Genomic DNA, 22,575 nt, shown 5'->3' with positions numbered 1-22,575 from the left:
GCAAATCCTCTAATCGCTCCTTGGTACAGCCGTTTGACTATTGAAAATGGCTCCAACAAATCACCACTAGAAAACTCGGCTCTGTATCGCAATAACTCAAGATGTAAAGTAATACCACGATACTACAGATATCAGGGAACACCTTAACACAGATAAGACTGTCCTTAAGGCTTGTAAGCTCACATTTATTGCAATAAATGCCGTATCTGAAATGTTACCACTCTCATTATTACGTCAGATAGGTAATGCACGTAGTAAGTTCGTCATATTCATGATTTCCTCTTCAAAGTAACATACCGTACTTGTTATGTAACACAAAATGACATTAAAAATTTAAGTTATTCACGAGCAGCTACTTGAGAGTATGTATGAACTTCAAATGACACGACGAACCGTCTCGTTTTGCATTTGGATTCAAACTCAGGTCATGCAGACTAAGATTTCGTGACTGACGGAAACTAACAGTCATTCCTGAATAGGCATACAGAGAGCGATATACCTCGATTTTAGACTGTATCAGTTAGCAAATATCAACTTTAAATTACATAAGGTAAACATTTTTAACGGACGCGAATTCCTACCCAGCATCTATTGTCCCTGTTAACGAACTACGAGAGATGTTAAATATTGCTCCTTCACAAGTAACTTACTTGAAATGCCGTTATGTAAAGCTTTGTGTTGGACATGGATTCCAACGCAGAACCGAATCGGATTGTTATCGAAGCACAATCAACTGTGACATATCGGATTTTCTCGGCAGTAGGTAGATGTTTTAACTGAAATGACGAGACGAATCATTAATTTTTTTCTTCCCAGGACTCCAACCCGGAAACTATCGCTGTTATTTATTAGAGAAAACGAACGTTAATTATGGGATTGTTACATCAGCAGTGACATGTGAGCATGTTTGAACCAGAAATAATATGACGAAGTGTTCAATGCTGACTGGGAATCGAACCCCACACATACCGTTGTTGACTATACACAAAGAGACGTCAGCTACAGAATTTTTCTCCACCAGCAGCTCGGAATAACATCCTTGCACTTAGAGTGATCTCTCAAATAGTTCTGTGTCACAATGGGAGTCAAAAACGTCAGATATCGTTAATGTTGACAACGAATGAAAATGCATTAAAAATCAAAATTACTATCCAGCAGCAGATAGGTGTTCTGATGCTAGAGCTTGATAATACATAATGAAAACTTTAGTGCCGGCCAAGGCCTCGAACCCATTCACGAGCAACATGTGGAGATGTTGGGGAATCTGCAGTTTTGAACAAACAACAAATTGTAGTCGAGCTGTATTGTCACGAAGGGATCAAATTCCGCGTTAAGGGCGGTCTGAGTTGCATTCCAAGTTCAGAACCAATTTTATCGACATACAGAAGTTCAAATAAAAGAAGGAATAAGGGTCCTGTGAACTTCCATAGCGTTTGTTTCGTCTCTAGAAATAAATAACTAGTATAAGAAAGGTTACTGGTGACGGAATTCCCACATTTCGCCACTCCTGACTTTGTTGTGGTGCAATCTAATGTCTACTTGGTAGGGAAGGAATATCATGTTTAATGTGAATTTCAGACCACAATGCCATTATAACTTCTTCACTTGGCGTACCCAGAAGAGAATAGAATCTGTCTCTCCCAATTAAAAATCATGGGCAGAAGTTGGAATCGAATCCACACCCTCATCATAGGAACCTATCATCAATCCAACAGACTCATTATTCTTTAATAACACCGTTGCGGCACACTTGATGAGAATTCTGACACACAGGCTCCCTGTAGTGGTTTGCAGGATGTTCAGTACATTCATTTACTTGGTTGACCGAATCGCTATGAACTAGCTGCCTCGGCTACCCAGTGCATCCATTCGACTCTATTTTGTAATCACCGAAATAAAATCATCTAACTGCCACCTACACAGGACTGCCAACAGTGTAGGATGCAGAAATTGAAAGAGGAAGTGTTCCTTTCCATTCGAGCTACTCAATTGCGCTATCCGTTTGTAGAAAACGTCGTGACGTGCAAAAGAAAAGCTGTAACTGTCTGTCTCTCAGAAGTCTAGACCCGGCCATATGCATTATCTCACAGCACTGTGGAATGAGGAATTTCTGGAGGAACTGTAGTTGACGTCTGGAGATGCTGTAGGTAGATGACAGCTAGTAGCGTCAGGGTTAAGTGAAACGCACCGTAGATGAGATGTTGCGATTTCCATTTCATTCGCTGCTACAATTTTTACAACGCATTTTGCTGTCTGCTGAAGTTACCAATTTAATGGATCCTTGAACATAATTACCTTCGCTGGCCGAAGTGGCCGTGCGGTTAAAGGCGCTGCAGCCTGGAACCGCAAGACCGCTACGGTCACAGGTTCGAATCCTGCCTCGGACATGGATGTTTGTGATGTCCTTAGGTTAGTTCGGTTTAACTAGTTCTAAGTTCTAGGGGACTAATGACCTCAGCAGTTGAGTCCCATAGTGCTCAGAGCCATTTTGAATTTGAACCATAATTACCTTCACTTCTCAACACAAAATAGCCGCATGTGCAAAATGGCCTAACTTCTGCGACATTTTGTTCTTTTCAGGTTTAATACACGGCCAGGCAGCAGATGCATCTCGAAACTTTTCTATTATGTATAGGGAGAGCGCATCGTGCCAAAATAGAAAAGTATTTTCTACATTAGCTACATTAGTGGCATTTTATTCTTCTTCTAACCTTTTTTGACAGCTTTAACTCAGAACAAGTTTTCTACATGCATGTAACCAACAAACTGCATGTGCAATGTCAGACTGTTATAAATCACATCACTGTATTCGCATATATCGTTGACGATTAATTTCTCTCTCATGTTTAGTATTGTTTTAACAACACTAAAAGGAACCTTACGAAAATTGTGAACTGTATTAAAAGAAATAACATAAAACTACCCACGATAACCTTACGACGAAAGTCTGTTTTGATAAAACAGAGTATCTGTACACAAGCGTGCCTCTATCGGCACGAATTAGTAAAATACTACTCACTTAGATTTCTATTGGGTCTGTGTTTAATTGGTATACTGCTTGTCTACATCGCAGCTTGGCGTTACCTGTTGTGCAGCATTGTAAGTTTTTCATCATTGCACTACGAGCTGAAAGCATTTTCTTGCGATTTCCGTATCTATGTTTGATCTGACTGCTTGTAGCTCGTTCACAGAAGGGATAAAAACGTTACATTCAGCGAGGCTGATACCGCGAACTGTAATAGACGATTTTTAAGGTGTCAGCACGTCACCACAGAGCTAGCGAAGAGGTAAGTGTTACGCATTTCTATTACGAGGCCAATAGAATCTAGATCTCGTAAACCGCTACTTAAAGGACTAGTTTAGTGCGATTTACACATGCAACGGCTTTCCTGAGCTGAAAACCGTAAATTCAAAATCTTTTGTTACATCTGACGCGATAATAACTCAGATTATTCAATGGAAATGACATGAAAAATCAAATGAACTTTGAGGCTTAATTCCGAGCCCACCAGGAAGTAGCTCGTCGATCACACGGTTGCCAAATATACCTTGCCTAGTTGCCATATCTCAGTTACAGTACTAGCAGGAAGAAGACGAACCGATGTGATCCTACAGCGGGCTGTGAAGTGACCACAGCTGGTCTTTCAAAGACGTAGCTGCGACGGCCTGGAATACATAATGAGTTTGAATCGCATTTCTGTAACCAGGTTTAGGGACTGGAGTGTAGTTACTAATAATACTCAGAACTGACTGCACACTAAGCGTCATAAATCAGTTACTTTCATAGTTGTTTTTATATTTCTATCGTAACTGTACTCAAACCCAAGAAACTCATTCACGGACGTTTTCGTGCCTCGCCCATAGTCTAGCACACCAAACAAATAAAATAAAAAGAGGATGTGTGTGTGTGTGTGTGTGTGTGAGAGAGAGAGAGAGAGAGAGAGAGAGAGAGAAAGAGAGAGAAAAGAGAGAGAGAGGGGGGGAGAGAAAGGGAGAGAGAGTGAGAGAGAGAAATAGAGATAAAGAAGAATGAGAGAGAGGGTAATAAACTGTTGTAAAGAAATTGAATACCGGTATGTAAAGAAATCTTTCATTAAAATAACACGTTTCACATCATCACGAAGTGTCGTATTCATGATCTATGGAACAAGTATTAATCCAATCTAATCTAATAAATCATATTGCTGACTAGCCGTGAAGAGTCATGAATTACCGAAATTTTCGCCAATATCAGTAACCAAATCTAAACCTGAAAATAAAAGACGACTGTTTTTGTATTAAACGGGGACCCCTTTCATCCCTGTTAACTGACCACGAAAGATGTCTGATATACCTCCATTCAGAAGTAACAAAGTGTGTATGCATTTAAAGATGAAGTGCATGATGTGAAGTTCTGTGACGGAGGTACGAACCCAACACGTAATCGGATTGTTAACTAAGTAAAATCAAATGTTACGTGTCGGTTTTTCTTACCAGTTGCTAGATGTTAGAATCTAAAATAAGGATACAAACTTTTGTGCCTGAGCCACAATCGAACCGCACTCCTATCATTCTTCTTTATCGTCCACGAATATAGCATAAGTATCAATTGCTTACTTACCAAAAGTGAGATGTGTGCGTGTTTGACCAGAAATTGTTGGCAACACATGAACAGACATTAAAAATACACGTTAATTTTCACTAGCAGGTCGGTGTGCACGTGATAGGGCTTGAAATGAAATTTTGAATATTTTTGTACTGGATCAGGAATCGGACCCTCATACTTACCTTTGGGGTGACCTAGAGAAGATTGCAGTCTTGATAAAAGGAGCGAAATGATTTAACTATCCTGTTCCGAGAGATTCAGATCCTCGAAAGAGGAGATACGAATTCGAATCATAGTCTCTAGTTCAGTCAAGTACAAGTAAAATAAGAGCCCTGTTCCTTTAAATGGCTATCGGTTCATCAAACAAAATAAAGTTTTGTAATGTAAGTAAATTTACTGGCGACAGTATTTCTGTTTATAGTGACGTCCCCCTACGTCATTTCCCAAAGCAAACCGGCTCTGTCCAGTTGGGAATGAAGGAACGTGATGTTTAAAGTGGATTCTGGATTATAACGTCTCTCTCTTAAGGTTACCAAAGGGAAAGTAAATCTGTTTGTGCCTCTTAAAAGTAAATGCTTGTACCCACGCATTGCACTTGTGATGGTTCATTCCACCAGACCACATTTCCCAGCCCCAGGAGTGTGCTGTAACGGATGGTGCGGTTAGCTTACAAAATTAGTAACGGTGGAAAAATGCGAGTTTAGTAAATGGTTAAGTAGAAGGAAGCTCCTGACGCGGAGATAATGCTATTCTGACGTCAGCACTATGTAAAGACGCTTCTAGGCATCATAGCCTTGATGTGAAGCCATTTTGAAATTATCACTAGTTCAGGAAAATCTTAGTCCGAGAAAATCCACTGTGAAGTGTGAAGTTACCGCATAATTCAATTATTACTGTACGTATTACTATCATTTTCTTCATACTGCTGCTGGAACACATGTACTTGAAGATCATTTAATGCCTTTTGGTCATTATGGAAGTAGTTGCCCAAGAACAGGCTTTTTCCCTGTCCACTGAATCCTTTTCATGTTAATATCAAACATCAGCAAATACTCGTAGATTACATTAAAATTAAAGTAATTGACGAAGACGTCACTTGATAACAAAAACGCACTGCCTTTCTTCATTTACTTGCGGCTAGAAATAGCTGTCGAATGCTGCCAAACCAAAAGCCAAGGGATCTTGCTGCATTCCGAAATACGTCGCTGTCAGTTCTTCAGTATGATTTAGTCCACGTGACTTGTTTCGAGTTGAGTATGACAGAGAATGTTTTAGAAAATCAATTGTACTCCATTTTCAATAAACAGAAAGATTTTCATTCTAAGCTACCCAAGTTCAAAACTTTCGGAATATTAGTTCAAATTTAATATTGGCTTCTATAATGTAGGGAAGTATTTCACAGTGGCAAAATCCGCATCCGACTCATTGTACTTACACTTAGTCGTTGACCATAAATTCTAGCTCAGAGTGACAACAGTTTAAGTAATCTAATGTAGCGAAGACTGTTTCCCAGTGCTCTTTCTCATCGGAAAATATGCAGTTTACTCATTGGGCTCCATTAGTACACTGTAAAGTAATTTCTGTGTGTATGGAATGCATACGGATTGTAGAATACAGCGGTGCTCTCTCTTCCACTTCTGTATGCAATGAAACACGTATGTATTCATTACCATCGATGGCGAGGCATGAGAGAATCTCTGACCAGAGAGTTATTTATCGTTGCTAGTCTGCGCTTGACCGCGCGAGTGTTCTGTTGTACTCTGTCTGCAGTAGTAGTCAATCGGATACGGTAGTAGGGAGTCGGCATGCGTCGGCGGCGTGCTCTTCTTGCGACTCTGTTCAGGATTGTGGTGGATGATGAGTATTGTTGTAGAAGGTAATGAAGCAGCATTGCGCACATCTAGTAATGTATGTTAATTGTAATTAATTTGTTCAAAAAATGCCCAAATAATAATTTTTTATAAAGTAACTCTTTTAAAGAAAAACATTCATTTCAATTTAAAGAATATTTCCTATGCATTTCCTCCAAGAATCAAAATTAAATATACGCCAGCATTGCACGAAGCTGTCTCGATAGATAAGAGCAGATATAGATGCAGCTTTTATTGAGGTAAGAATTTTTGCTTTTTTTATTCAGAATACAGGGCCGAAGGTCAGCGCTGCTGTCCTTATATAATTTATCAGGTTTAATTATTTCTGTTCAGATGGTACATTCAGTTCATGGTTCATTATTTAATTAATATTATTGTGGATTTATAATTAATTATTATTCTTTAATTTTGTTGGGAATTTACGCTTGGCTTCATTTCAATTTAACGATATTTGGCTCCAATTTGCATTCGTATTTGACAATATTGTTGCGGAGAGATTATACTTGGCGACATCCAGACAAGGATCGTATTTCTTTGTGAATATTCTGAGAAGTAGTCACATATCTGCTCTTATTTACTTAAATATAATTAGCATTCGGTGCAACGCATTTACTAATTTTGTCACTTTCTTTCACAGATCATCGGCAATTCGTTGATCTTTGTTGTATTTGTGTTTGTTGCTTTTTGCATTGTGCTTATTTCATTAGTGAATAATCTTGATTTGTGTAAAAATGCCGCGAAAAACTGTTAACAGTACATCGCGATGTATAATGAGTGAAATAGCCGAGTCAAATAATATGACCGATAGTACTTGCGACACTCAGTGTAATGATGACAGTCCTCCATTTGTAGACAATCAGTGCGTACCGACCACTAATATTGATTTTGATCCTAGTGATGAACAGATGAATTCAATTGTGTCCTCTGTTAATTCAATGACAATTGATGACGCGGGGCGTTCTGTTGCAATGAGCGCTGTCCAGCTTGGCACACCCGGTTTGCAGGATTTACGTGACGAACAGACAACTTTTTCTAACGAAAATGAACAGTGTAATCAGAGTACGACAGATTTATTTAATTCCGATTTAGTGACCAACAGTGTACATCCGATTGGCAAACCTTTTCAAAAATTACAGAATGACCAAATGGTTACAGAAAACGTGACAATTGCAGGTATGCCATCAAACAGCACAGAAAATAGAGTAGGTAATGTTACTTTGGATCAAATTATGCCATTATTGCTACAAATGAATAAACAACTTAATGAAAGTTTCGACAACCATTTCAAACAACTTAATGAAAGTTCCGACGGCTATTTCAAACTGTCGAATGAAAGTTTCGACAACCATTTCAAACAACTTAATGAAAGTTACGACCAACTTATTGAATCGGGCAAACAACTCAATGAAAAATATGACAGGTCGATCGAAATAATTAATGAAAGTTTGAAACAGTCGAACAAAAAACAAGACAACCTTAATCAACAGAACAAACAACTTAGCGAAGAGATTATAGCCGTTACCGTGCAACGTCAAGATACTAAAGAACAATTACGTGAGGATACTAAGACTTGTGCTACGAACAGTAGTGAAGAAATTAGAACTGTTGCACAAGAATTAAGTAATAGGCATGCAGCCACAACAGAATCACATAGACATGAAATTAGTGCAGTCGCTGAACAATGTCCTAAAAACGCAACACAGTTACGCGACGAGTTTAATTTAAAGTCACCGGAACTTTCACGCACTCTGAATACGGAAGTCGATAAGAAATGTGAACAACAGAACAAGCAGAATGACGAACGTATTAAAGTAACAGAAATGAAAAATGTTTCACTCAATAACACAGCACAGCATACGCGCCATTCCGAAAATTTCTCACACTCGTATAGCCAGTGTAACTTACGCAATTTACAGAGACTACGCGACTTAAAATCCGAAAACCTACGCGACTTAAAATCCGAAATGATACAGACAAACAAATTCTCACACAAACCTGAACCTGTTCTCAAATTCAGAGACGATAACGTTGATTATAAGCAATTTGTTTGTGTAAAAAAATCTAAGGTATTTGAAAATGACAGAGCACAAGTACACGCTTTGAACTGGATACGTCGATTTATTTTTGTACTTTCACCAACATTTCGGGGTAATGCAGAAACTACAATTAGCATGGATGCAGCAATTTATTTTTGAATTTTCACTGACATTGCCTGTAACACAAAAGCTAAAATTTATTTGCAACGAGTAATTGACCTCAGGGGATTCATTACGCTTTAATGAGTATGTGCCGTAGCGTGCACAGGGCACCGAGCCGTAGTAGTGCTGTTTCATCTTTAGTTTTCTGCACTGCTGCCTTCTCTTCTACTATCCTTTATATCTATCAAAACAGCTCTTTAACTATTGCTCTAACTAGTATTAAGAAAAGTGTCAAGAAAACCCGATATGACAAGTTCTACCGAAAGTGACCTTTAAAGTTTCGCCGCGTGCACGTATAGTCTCAGCTCCAACAAATAGTAACGCACAGCAACAAGGGCATCAGTACTTACAGAAAACACAGTATTTCAATTCCTATCGGAATGCACTGTATAGAAATGACTATCATGACAGACGTAAAAATAATGAGCACAATTTTCAACGTACATTTAATAACAGTCGGTCTTATCAGCAGCAAGAACATCCACCTCAACATATAATCATGAATGAACCAGACAGTAGGTATCATCCAGAGCGTAATACGTCTGGAAGAAATAATAGAACAGTACAAATAGTCGAAATGCCACAGCATCCTCCTGAAAATAATAACACGCCAGATAGAATTTGATTAAATACAGTACAGGTTGTATATTCCAGTAACGCAAACAATACTTTTGACACACAGAATCTTGTTCACGAAAACGTTATTTGAAACATGCTGATGTAATTAAGTCCATACCAAATGAATCCACTATGCTATCTCCGTCTGTTATACTGAAAAATGTTGAACCACCGAACAAAATTAAAGAATTAGTAAACTTTCCTACATCTCGTCGACTACGACACCATGAAATAATTGACATTGCGCTGAACAACATCAAACGTGCCGCAGAGCGCCGGAGAAGACAGCAAAAACAGGTTTGTACACGTCGTGATTTTCACATTGGACAGAAGATATTAGTACGTACACACTATTTATCCAATAGAGTAAAAGGTAGGTGCAGTAAATTTGAACTTCTATACGCAGGTCCATATCGGATTCGCAGCATTCTGCATCCCAATGTTGTACACGTCGAAACTTTGAGAACCAGAAAAACCAAAGGAAACCACCACATATCGAATATCAAACCTTTTATTGAATGAAGATACTTTATGATTTAACATGCTGTAATGCCAGTTGCTAATTTTATGACCACTTATGCAATTATATTCACATGAATACTTACTGATGATTGTCGTATTTTTCTTGGCAAGTGCCCAGCAAGGTAAAGTTAGCAGGTCGCTCTTCTTGTCGTTACACATCAGACCGTGCATATTTTACAGATGAACTTACACATTTTATGACCATTTATGCAATTATATTTATGTGACTACTTACTGATGATTGTCGTATTTTTCTTGGCAAGTGCCCGGCGAGGTAAGGTTAGCAGGTCGCTCTTCTTGTCGTTACACATCAGACCGTGCACATTTTTCCAGATAAACTTACGTATCTTATGAATAATTATGCAATTTTATCTAGTGACATATTAATTTTATTAAATTCTCCCTGCATTAAAGTCTTTAATTCTCACCTCTATTAACTACACAACATACAAGCTGAACACAAAGAAATTCACATTTCTTGTCATCATTTTTTATGTATGTACGATTGTTTTCCTGTTTTGTTTGTATGCACCATGAAATAGTTAAGATATAGCAAACACCAGTTGACTTTGACATTTTGCCTTATGATATCTCAACACCGTGACTACTTTACTTTTTTTTTTGCTGCTACATTGTGATACGCTGGGTACATTTTTGCCTCTGAACACTATCTATGTTTTTGACATATTACGTTTTCTGTCATGCTATGCTGTATGCTCAATTATGCTACTATAAACCAGTTTTATCTAATGGGTATATGAATTAAATGCAAGACATTAATCTTTGTTCATCATTTTCAGAAAGAAATAACGTATAAACGAAATAGATTAAACAGTAATGGGAATTTCACCTTCGGAATGAACGAAAGAGGATGCAATACTTCGTGATGAAGAGTAAATGGATCAGGATTAACAAGCATTGACAAGAATATACTATACACATCGTAGAATAGCAGTCTTAACTAATTTTTGCTTTCAGAATACAAGGCGATTGATGCAGGCTGTCAGACAGAAATACACATCCTAGTTTTAGTGATGAAATATGATAGAAATAAGGAATAGTTGTATAATGAATAATGAAGTGACTTTTTTGCAGATGACAATGAATGGTGATGAATAATGATGAAGAGTATGCTACTATGGATAATGAAGTTTTTCTTTACAGGTGATAATACTAATGGAGTTATGGTGAGATGGATAATGAAGTTTTTCTTTGCAGATGAAAATAATGATGAAGTTTATATATTTGTTGTTAGTTAAGAGATGCTATGTAGCTATTTAAGTATTTGTTGCAGTTAGTTTTGACAGTATGTGTTATATTGCATAGTATGATGACTGAAGGTTTTGGAAAGGACAGCTAGGGAACATATTTTTTTTATACACATTTCACTACCTGTTAATTCGAAGTTCACTACTTTTCAGCATAAAATGCGTTTCTTCTTTCAGTTTAATAATCCATTTTTGTATTTTGCATTAGAAATTATTTATGAAATTAATGTGCTATAAGCAGTTGTTCATTAAACCTATGTCATTTATGAATGTGATTATATATACTCTACTTGTTTCATAATCTTGCTACAGCTGACTCATGACGAATGATGTTACACATCTTCATTTGCAGCAACAACTCAAAAGCAAATATTTTCATTCTTCAGTAATTACCCAACGCAAGGCATTGCTTTAAAAAAATGTATATATATATATGTAATGCTTTGTAATTAGGCAATGAGTGCCAATGTTCTCTGTAAAACGATTTATGTACATTATTCTGTAATACTATATCATTTATTAGCTCTTGTTTTCAATGATGACCTCTGATGGATTATAATTAGGCAATGAGTGCCAATGTTCTCTGTAAAACGATTTATGTACATTATTCTGTAATACTATATCATTTATTAGCTCCAGTTTCCAATGATGACCTCTGATGCTTTGTAATTAGGCAATGAGTGCCAATGTTCTCTGTAAAACGACTGATGAACATTATTCTGTAATACTATATCATTTATTAGCTCCTGTTTTCAATGATGACCTCTGATGGTTTATAATTAGGCAATGAGTGCCAATGTTCTCTGTAAAACGACTCATGAACATTATTCTGTAATACTATGCCACTTATTAGCTCCTGTGTTCAATGATGACTTCTGATGGTTTATAATTAGGCAATGAGCGCCAATGTTCTCTGCAAAACGATTTATGTACATTATTCTGTAATACTATGACACTTATTACCTCCTCTTTTCCATGATGACTTCTGATGGTCTATAATTAGGCAATGAGTGCCAATGTTCTCTGTAAAACGACTCATGAACATTGTTCTGTAATACTATGTCATTTATTAGCTCTTGTTTTCAACGATGACTTCTGATGGTTTATAATTAGACAATGAATGCCAATGTTCTCTGTCAAACGACTCATGAACATTATTCTGTAATACTATGCCATTTATTAGCTCCTGTTTTCAATGATGACTTCTGATGGTTTATAATTAGGCAATGAGAGCAAATGTTCTCTGTAAAACAACTTATGAACATTATTCTGTAATACTACATACATGGTACAGAAATGTTCAATAACTGGGCAATGAGTGCCACCAGCTATTAGTGTAATTCTCAATGAAGACTAGTATGTGACTTAACGTCCTTCACCTTCTGACCTAATTACCTGGAATTACTGCCATATCGTTTGTCCTGTATATCCTCATGATCATGGAGCACTATATTTGGTTTTTGCACTAATTCTACGTTGGTGTACCTTATAAGAACGTGGTGTCGACACGACATGCTGTCCACCACCGTGAGTGATGGAGATGCTATTATGGTCCCACTGTTTGGTGTACCTAATGTACCACCAAAAAGATAACATGGAATATTACTACGTCATTTCAGTGTCTTGGCTACGCTGATTAATACTTCTGGGAAATGAACTTCAGATTGTCTCACTTGGTGTTGTGCTTCTGTAGAAAGATATGGACTTTCAGTGCAGCTGCGTGCAACCTAAAGTGCTACAACCATGATGCAATCCTTCCCTTTCCTATCCTAAATCTTGTATAATAGTGAAAATCATTTTTGCTAACATGATTTGTATTCGTGATCTATACATTTTTTGATTTGCTGATATGTTCTGAACTGCAGTGCGTGTGCATTTTTGTCATTTGTTAACATGATTTCTACTAATTGCATATACAATTTTGATTTGCTGATATGTTCTGAACTACAGTGTATGTGCACTTATGTCATTTGTTAATTTGTTTAGTACTCATTGTATATATATTTTGTCACTACCTGATATGTTCTGTACTCGGTGCATGTGCACCATATTTACTTCATGTTCTACACCTATATATCTGTATATTCTGTGATTGTAAAGTTAGTTAGTTTAAAAAAAAATTGTTGCTCATGGCAAGTCTAAATGACTCACCATCGCTGCCAAATTCTTGCCCCCCCCCCCCCCCCCCAACCCTCAGTGGAGGGTTATGAAACACGTATGTATTCATTACCATCGATGGCGAGGCATGACAGAATCTCTGACCAGAGAGTTATTTATCGTTGCTAGTCTGCGCTTGACCGCGCGAGTGTTCAGTTGTACTCTGTCTGCAGTAGTAGTCAGTCGGATACGGTAGTAGGGAGTCGGCATGCGTCGGCGGCGTGCTCTTCTTGCGACTCTGTTCAGGATTGTGGTGGACGACGAGTATTGTTGTAGAAGGTAATGAAGCAGCATTGCGCACATCTAGTAATGTATGTTAATTGTAATTAATTTGTTCAAAAAATGCCCCAATAATAATTTTTTATAAAGTAACTCTTTTAAAGAAAAACATTCATTTCAATTTAAAGAATATTTCCTATGCATTTCCTCTAAGAATCAAAATTAAATATACGCCAGCATTGCACGACGCTGTCTCGATAGATAAGAGCAGATATAGATGCATTCTTTATTGAGGTAAAAATTTTTGCTTTTTTTATTCAGAATACAGGGCCGAAGGTCAGCGCTGCTGTCCTTATAAAATTTATCAGGTTTAATTATTTCTGTTCAGATGGTACATTCAGTTCATGGTTCATTATTTAATTAATATTATTGTGGATTTACTATCAATTATTATTCTTTAATTTTGTGGGGAGTTTACGCTTGGGTTCATTTCAATTTAACAATATTTCGCTCCAATTTGCATTCGTATTTCACAATATTGTTGCAGAGATGTTACAACAATATGACTGACCTAAACGGGCCCTTTATCATTACAGGCCCTGGACGGTGCAACATCATACTGACAGCAGTAATGTGCTTATACGGACCACCTCACTGTTCGTTTTACCTGATTTTGTTATCATTTAAATAAAACATGACCTTCCATTGGGAGACATTGCGGTCCCCTTTTCCTCGTGTGACATTTGTCAGTAAGCTTTTTGCCTTCCAACCAGCGAAATGCGGCAGAGTACGGCCGGTAAACGATTCGCAAACCACGATTTAGTGCCGTTACGATTATATCTTTAAACAGTGGCGTAGCCGAAGGAATTTAGCTTCTTCTTAAATCGTCTTATGCAGCAACGTTCACAGCTATCTGAAATAGGAAAACTTCTTAATTCAGGTACGAAGGATGTAAAACAAACTTCTCACAGTTTGTCTCAGGTTGATCCTTTCGTCTGTTAGCACTGCGTAAGTATTTTGTCTAAGAGGTATCACAAGTAGTGATCCTGTAGCTGTGGGAAACATTGGTTGAAAACGAGTTTAACACCAGTGGGTACAGAACTGCTAAATATTCAGAATGATTATCAACCTAAGTCTGAGTTCATCCACAAACTGAAGTGTATTTATAATATTGAAGCTAGACTGTGTACCGTTGTCTTCTTTGAGTGAGCATCGGAATGCGTTTACACACACGTATACAATACAATGATGGCTTGCAGAAAATAAAGGTGAAACGCGTGTGACACTAAAATTGTGTTTCATTCAGTTGCTGTCAGACTGTGTATAAGTAAAAATTATCAGTATACCGTAACACAACTTACTGTGTTGAGTTACCAAGAGAATTTGATATGTAACTGTTTTCTCCTGATTTCGTTACAGAATTTTCCTGGAAATTCGCAGCCCCATAAAATATATCAGAAAAAAATCTTGCACACGCTGGCCCCTACCACAGTTACAAGTGACGACTTATTTAGCCGTTGCGACACGAAACACGGGTGGTACCAAGGGGCTACGGACACGCTGTATACAACACGCCACGCTAATCATGGTCTTGGTCGCTCAGCCTCATAATGCATCGTGAAAGATAATAAAAGTTGTCACTTATGTGAAGAACATCATTTCTTTAGCCAAAAAATTGAATTTTCTGACTCAGTGTCTTAGATTACGTGAGGATTATATACCACGAGTCATTCAAATGGATAGGTGAGTCAATTCAGTACCATACGCGGAAGTGATTGCACTGTCACAGTGTTGCCAAATGTTTGTGACGATGTTGCCAGTTCTGAGCTGTGCTAGGAACAGATCTGTAGCGTTATGGGAGTAGAATCCCCTTCTCATAATAGAGGAGGATACAGAGAGGAGGCGCGGGGTTTGGTTAATATGCAGCGTTTTCTCCTACCAGTTGCGTCAGACATTCAGATGTGCAATCTTCCTTCACTATTACAGTTTCACACAAAATATATACGAATAAAACCCTTACTCTGCCCACCTTTCACGAAAAGTAAGATAACAAACACTTTGCACCTCGAAATCGATTGCATCTATATGCAGTCTTGTGATCATACAAGTAGAATTTCATGAATTTCACGAGAATGTAGAAAAATGTTGGTGCAAACGGAAGCTGTAAGAAACACAGTTAACTAATTATTTTGTACCACGTAATAATCAATTCATTTGAAAATTCAGAAGAGAATAAACTAAAAATTATGCCCATTGAGACAGAAAATAAGGTACAGATTCTGGCACTGTGCAGCTCTGCACTTTTTCATCTTCAGATCTTTACAAATAATGTATACTTACCAGGGTATTCATTGCTTTCGTAATGTTTCCCCCTTGTTTAGTCTTCTGGTGATCTACAGGATCCACACCCATGAATCTGATTGTTTATTTGTATCCATCCATCTACTATCTTCGTGTGTTATTGTTCGGTGTTCAAAAAGCAAAATATTGTGCCTTCTCCCACGAGGTATTAAAACGAGGTCCCAAGAAGGCTAACGAATTATAATCAAAATACAGTGAGACGCCAATTTGTCTGTCGTCATGGTGTTACGTCGACAGAATAGTTGAGTGTTATTGCCTGCATCATCGGCATCCCGTTGTCGTCTTGTCTTACTGAGATCTTCATGTTACCCTGAACGCAAGACCCCGTGATAAATGTGTACATTCTCCAAGACGAGACATCCCATATTCCATTCATCCTGATCCATTCGTTGCATGCATCGGCAGCAATGAGTGATAGGGAAGCTGTTGTGAGCTGACGAATAACAATAAAAATGGTAGTAATAACGAATCAGTGATCAAGGATGTTACTGCATTGCAGACGATTAACAAAATAAGCAAGAAAATCTCAGTGTTTAATTGGCCTACTGCATAGGTGTTCCTTATCACTTTGTTACTGAATTCTGTTCTGATTGTTTGCAGAAAGAAAAGGAAGAACCCTGTAGCCATACATATCGCTAGTACAACGAGATATTACCTATCAACTACCCTTACTTTACATCACGGGACGAACATGGCGTCACCGAGCTGATATTTGAAATACATTTCTGTTTTCTCTCTCTGTTTGTCTTTTTATATTTTTGTTTTTATTTTTTGAGGAAAGCATCGAGAATCGCGAATAATAAGCAAGTAGGCATATAGCCGGTTTACTGTTATTTTCACTGGGATATGTAATGCAATAATACAACTTTTAAGTGTATTACTGCTTAATTGCAGTTATGACAGTCTATTCGTGAACTTCTCGCATTCATTTGGGTGAAACCTATCACAGAAGCAAGCAAAACACAAATATTTCTTGCACCATGCGCATCACACAAACGAAATCTCGCTGCACTGACGTGTTGTCCGATATATTGCACGGAAAACATATCTGGTTCATGTTGATAAATACAGCTCTATCAGATATCAATTTGGATGCGTACCAAATGTAGAAAAGTATATCTTGAAATGCACAGAAAGGCACATAGAGGTATTCGACGGAAGCATAGCGATGACCAAGACTGTAACTGGGGTCGACAGCATCGTCGTCTACCACCTTGACAACTCGAACGGTGACAGTGCTCGGCCGGTTACTTACGTTTACTGTTATCAAAGCTACAGCATGAAAACACAAAAACGTTCATAACCCGAAGATCATTAACTCTAGAACCCATAGAAAGTGAAGCAGGCATCAATCGGAAGAGTGGTTTGAACACCACAGCGCTTTAATAGGCACGGTCTTGTTGGTCGTGGTATGCTGTTGCTTTCATCCGACCTTTGAGTTGACCTACCTAGCCATTTAATAGGGGAACCTACAGCCTAACGTGGCTTTCGGACACAGTGCAACATGGCATTTTTTACATCAACAAACACTGCCTGTCGGGAAATAAGTGTAAAATGGCACATAAAAATCATGGGCCTAACGACGGATTGAACCTGAGACCTTCGTATCCGTTCTCTTGCTCTTTATCACTATGCCACTATGCAGGCACTACTGTCGTTTTTGCTTAGCATTAAAATTAAGGATCTCTCGTTTGTGCCTGCGTTGGCACATGTGTGTCCCTTAGGAGTCCTTACTTTTGGGATTACCCTCGTATACGTGTGTGTAAACGCCTTCCGATGCCCACTCAAGGAAGGCAACGATACACAGTCTAGCTTCAATATTATAAATACACCTCAGTTTGTGGATGAACTCAGACTTAGGTTGATAATCATTTTGAATATTTAGCCGTGCTGTACCCACTGGTGTTAAACTCGTTTTCAACCAATGATCCCCACAGCTACAGGAACACTACTTGTGATACCTCTTAGACAAAATACTTACGCAGTGCTAACAGACGAAAAGATCAACCTGAAACAAACTGTGGGAAGTTTGTTTTACAACCTTCGTACCTGGATAAAGAGCTTTTCCTTTTTCAGATATCTGTGAACGTTGCTGCATAAGACGATTTAGGAAGAAACTAAATTCCTTCAGCTACGCCACTGTTTAAAGAAATCGTCTTGACGGCCCTAAATCGTGGTATGCGAATCGTTTACCGGCCGTACTCTGCCGCATTTCGCTGGTTGGAAGGCAAAAAGCTTACTGACAAATTTCACACGAGGAAAAGGGGGACGCAATGTCTCCCACTGGAAGGACATGTTGTTTTATTTAAATGATTACAAAATCAGGTAAAACGAACAGTGAGGGGGTCAGTATAAGCACATTACTGTTGTCAGTATGATGTTGCACCGCCCAGGGCCCGTAATGATAAAGGGCCCGTTTAGGTCAGTCATATTGTATACAGAAGTGGAAGAGAGAGCACCACTGAATTCTACAATCCGTATGAATTGTATACACACAGAAATTACTTTACAGTGTACTAATAGAGCCCAATGAGTGAACTGCATATTTTCCGATGAGAAAGAGCACTGGCAAACAGTCTTCGCTACATTAGGTTACTTAAACTGTTGTCACTCTGAGCTAGAATTTATGGTCAACGAATGCGGGTTCGCAACTGAGAAATACTTTCCTACATTATAGAAGCGAATATTAAATTTGAACTAATATTCCGAAAATTTTGAACTTGGATAGCTTGGAATGAAAATCTTTCTGTTAATTGCTAAGGAGTACAATTGATTTTCTAAAACATTCTCTGTCATACTCAACTCGAAACAGATCACGTCGACCAAATCATCCGGAAGAACTGACAGCGACGTATTTCGGAATGCAGCAAGATCCCTTGGCTTTTGGTTTGGCAGCATTCGACAGCTATTTCTAGCCGCAAGTAAATGAAGAAAGGCAGTGCGTTTTCGTTATCAAGTGGCATCTTCATCAATTACTTTAGTTTTAATGTAATCTACGAGTATTTTCTGATGTTTGATATTAACATGAAAAGGATTCCGTAGACAGGGAAAAAGCCTGTTCTTGGGCAACTACTTCCATAATGACCCAAAGGCATTAAATGGTCTTCAAGCACATGTGTTCCAGCAGCAGTATGAAGAAAATGATAGTAATACGTACAGTAATAATTGAATTATGCGGTAACTTCACACGTCACAGTGGATTTTCTCGAACTAAGATATTTCCTGAATTAGTGAAAATTTCAAAATGGCTTCACATCAAGGCTATGATGCCTAGAAGAGTCTTTACATAGTGCTGACGTGAGAATAGCATAATCTCCGCGTCAGGAGCTTCCTTCTACTTAACCATTTAATAGACTCGCATTTTTTCCAACGTTACTAATTTTGTAAGCTAAGTACATCATCCGTTACAGCACACTGCTGGGGCTGAGAAATGTGGTCTGGTGGAATGAACCATCACAAGTGCAATGCGTGGGTACAAGCATTTACTTTTAAGAGGCACAAACAGATTTACTTTAACTCTGGTAACCTTAAGAGAAAGGCGTTATAATCCAGAATCCGCATTAAACATCACGTTCCTTCATTCCCAACTGGACAGAGCCGGTTTGCTTCGGGAAATGACGTAGGCGGAGGTCACTGTAAACAGAAATACTGACGCCAGTAAACTTACTTACATTACAAAATTTTATTTTGTTTGATGAACCGATAGCCATTTAAAGGAACAGGGCTCTTATTTTACTTGTACTTGATTGAACTAGAGACGTTTAAGAATTTAGAGCTGGACTATGATTCGAATTCGTATCTCCTCTTTCGAGGATCTGAATCTCTCGGAACAGGATAGTTCAATCATTTCGTTCCTTTTACCAAGACTGGAATCTTCTCTAGGTCACCCCAAAGGTAAGTATGAGGGTCCGATTCCTGATCCAGAACAAAAAGTATTCAAAATTTCATTTCAAGCCCTATCGCGTGCACACCGACCTGCTAGTGAAAATTAACGTGTATTTTTAATGTCTGTTCATGTGTTGCCAACAATATCTGGTCAAACACGCACACATCTTACTGTTGGTGAGTAAGCAATTGATACTTAAGCTATATTCGTGGACGATAAAGAAGAATGATAGGACTGCGGTTCTATTGTCACTCGAGCACAAAAATTTGTATCCTTATTTTAGATTCAAACACCTAGCAACTGGTAAGAAAAACCGATACGTAACATTTGATTTTACTCAGTTAACAATCCGATTACGTGTTGGGTTCGTACCTCCGTCACAGAACTTCACATCATGCACTTCATCTTTAAATGCATACACATTTTGGTACTTCTGAATGGAGGTATATCAGACATCTTTCGTGGTTAGTTAACAGGGATGAAAGAAGTCCCCGTATATTACAAAAATAGTTGTCTTTTATTTTCAGGTTTTGATTTGGTCACTGATATTGGCGAAAATTTCGGTAATTCATGACTCTTCACTGCTAGTCAGCAATATCATTGATTAGATTAGATTGGATTAATACTTGTTCCATAGATCATGCATATGACAATTCGTGATGATGTGAAACGTGTTATTTTAAAGAAAGATTTCTTTAGATAACGGTATTCAATTTGTATACAATAGTTTATTACCCTTTCATTCTTCTTTATCTTTATTTCTCTCTCTCACTCTCTCTCCCTTTCTCTCCCCCCCCTGTCTCTCTCTCTCTCTTTTCTCTTTCTTTCTCTCTCTCTCTCTCTCTCTCTCTCTCACACACACACACACATCCTTTTCTTATTTTATTTGTTTGGTGTGCTCGACTATCGGCGAGGCACGAAAACGTCCGTGAATGAGTTTATTAGATTTGAGTACAGTTACGACAGAAATATAGAAAAAACTATGATAGTTACTGATTTATGATGCTTAGTATGCAGTCAGTTCAGAGTATTATTAGTAACTACACTCCAGTCCCTAAACCTGGTTACAGAAATGCGAATCAGACGCATTATGTATTCCAGGCCGTCGCAGCTACGTCTTTGAAAGGCCAGCTGTGGTCACTTCCCAGCCCGCTGTAGGACCACATCGGTTCGTCTTCTTCCTGCTAGTACTGTAACTGAGATTTGGCAACAAGGCAAGGTATATTTGGCAACCCAGTGATTGACGAATTACTTCCTGGTGTGCACCAAATTAAGCCTCAAAGTTCATTTGAGTTTTCATGTCATTTCCATTGAATAATGTGAGGTATTATCGCTTCAGGTGTAAAAAAGATTGTGAATTTACGGTTTTCAGCCCAGAAAAGCTGTTGCATGTGTAAATCGCAACTAAACTAGTACTTTAAATAGCGGTTTACGAGATCTAGATTCTATTGGCCTCGTAATAGAAATGCGTAACACTTATCTCTTCGCTAGCTCTGTGGTGACGTGCTGACCTCTGAAAAATCGTCTATTACAGTTCGCGGTTCCAGTCTCACACGAATGTAACGTTTTTATCCCTTCTGTGAACGAGCTACAAGCAGTCAGATCAAACAGCGATAAGGAAATCGCAAGAAAATACTTTCAGCTCATAATGCAATGATGAAAAACTAACAATGCTGCACAACAGGTAACGCCTCGTTCCACTGCCGACAAGCAAATTTTGGGTCTCTAGGAATACATAACTTTATTTACGAAGTGCCACATTTGCATACCCGTTGAGTATGACTCAGCATACCAATTAAACACAGGACCGATAGAAATCTAAGTGAGTAGTATTTTACTAATTCGTGCCGATAGAGGCACGCTCGTGTGCAGATACTCTGTTTTATCAAAACACACTTTCGACGGGTAGTTTTATTTCATTTCCTCTAATACAGTGCACAATTTTCATAAGGTTCCTTTTAGTGTTGTTAAAACAATACTAAACATGAGAGAAAAATAAATCGTCAACGATATATGCGAATTCTGTGATGTGATTTATAACAGTCTGACATTGCACATGCAGTTTATTGATTACATGCATGTAGAAAACTTGTTCTGAGTTAAAGCTGTCAAACAAGATTTGAAGAAGAATAAAATGCCCTTACCAGACGACAGCTAATGTACAAAATACTTTTCTATTTTCGCACGATGCGCTATCCCCATACATAATAGAAAAGCTTCGAGATGCATCTGCTGCCTGGCCGTTTATTAAACCTGAAAAGAACAAAATGTCGCAGAAGCTAGCCCTTTTTCCACGTGGGACTATTTGTGTTGAGAAGTGAAGGTAATTATGTTCAAAGATTTATTAAATTGGTAACTTCAGCAGACAGCAGAATTGCGTTGTAAAAAATGTAGCAGCGAATGAAATGGAAATCGCAACATCTCATCTTCGGTGCGTTTCACTTAACCCTGACGCTACTAGCTGTCAACTACCTACAGAATCTCCAGAAGTCAACTACAGTTCCTCCAGAAATTCTGCATTCCACAGTGCTATGAGATAATGTACATGGCCGGATTTAGACTTCTGAGAGGTAGACAGGTACAGCTTTTCTTTTGCACGTCACGACGTTTTCTACAAACAGATCGCGCCATTGAGTAGCTCGAATGGAAAGGAACACTTCCTCTTTAAATTTCTGCACTGTTGGAAGTTCCGTGTAGGTGGCAGTTAGATGATTTTATTTCGGTGATTACAAAATAGAGTCGAATGTATGCACTGGGTAGCCGAGGCAGCTAGTTCATAGCGATTCGGTCAACCAAGTAAATGAATGTACTGAACATGCTGCAAACCACTACAGGGAGCCTGTGTGTCAGAATTCTCATCGAGTGTGCCGCAACGGTGTTATTAAAGAAT

This window comes from Schistocerca serialis, chromosome 8 (genome assembly GCF_023864345.2).
Source record: "Schistocerca serialis cubense isolate TAMUIC-IGC-003099 chromosome 8, iqSchSeri2.2, whole genome shotgun sequence".
Classification (NCBI taxonomy): Eukaryota; Metazoa; Arthropoda; class Insecta; order Orthoptera; family Acrididae; genus Schistocerca; species Schistocerca serialis.
This window is presented reverse-complemented; position numbering follows the sequence as displayed.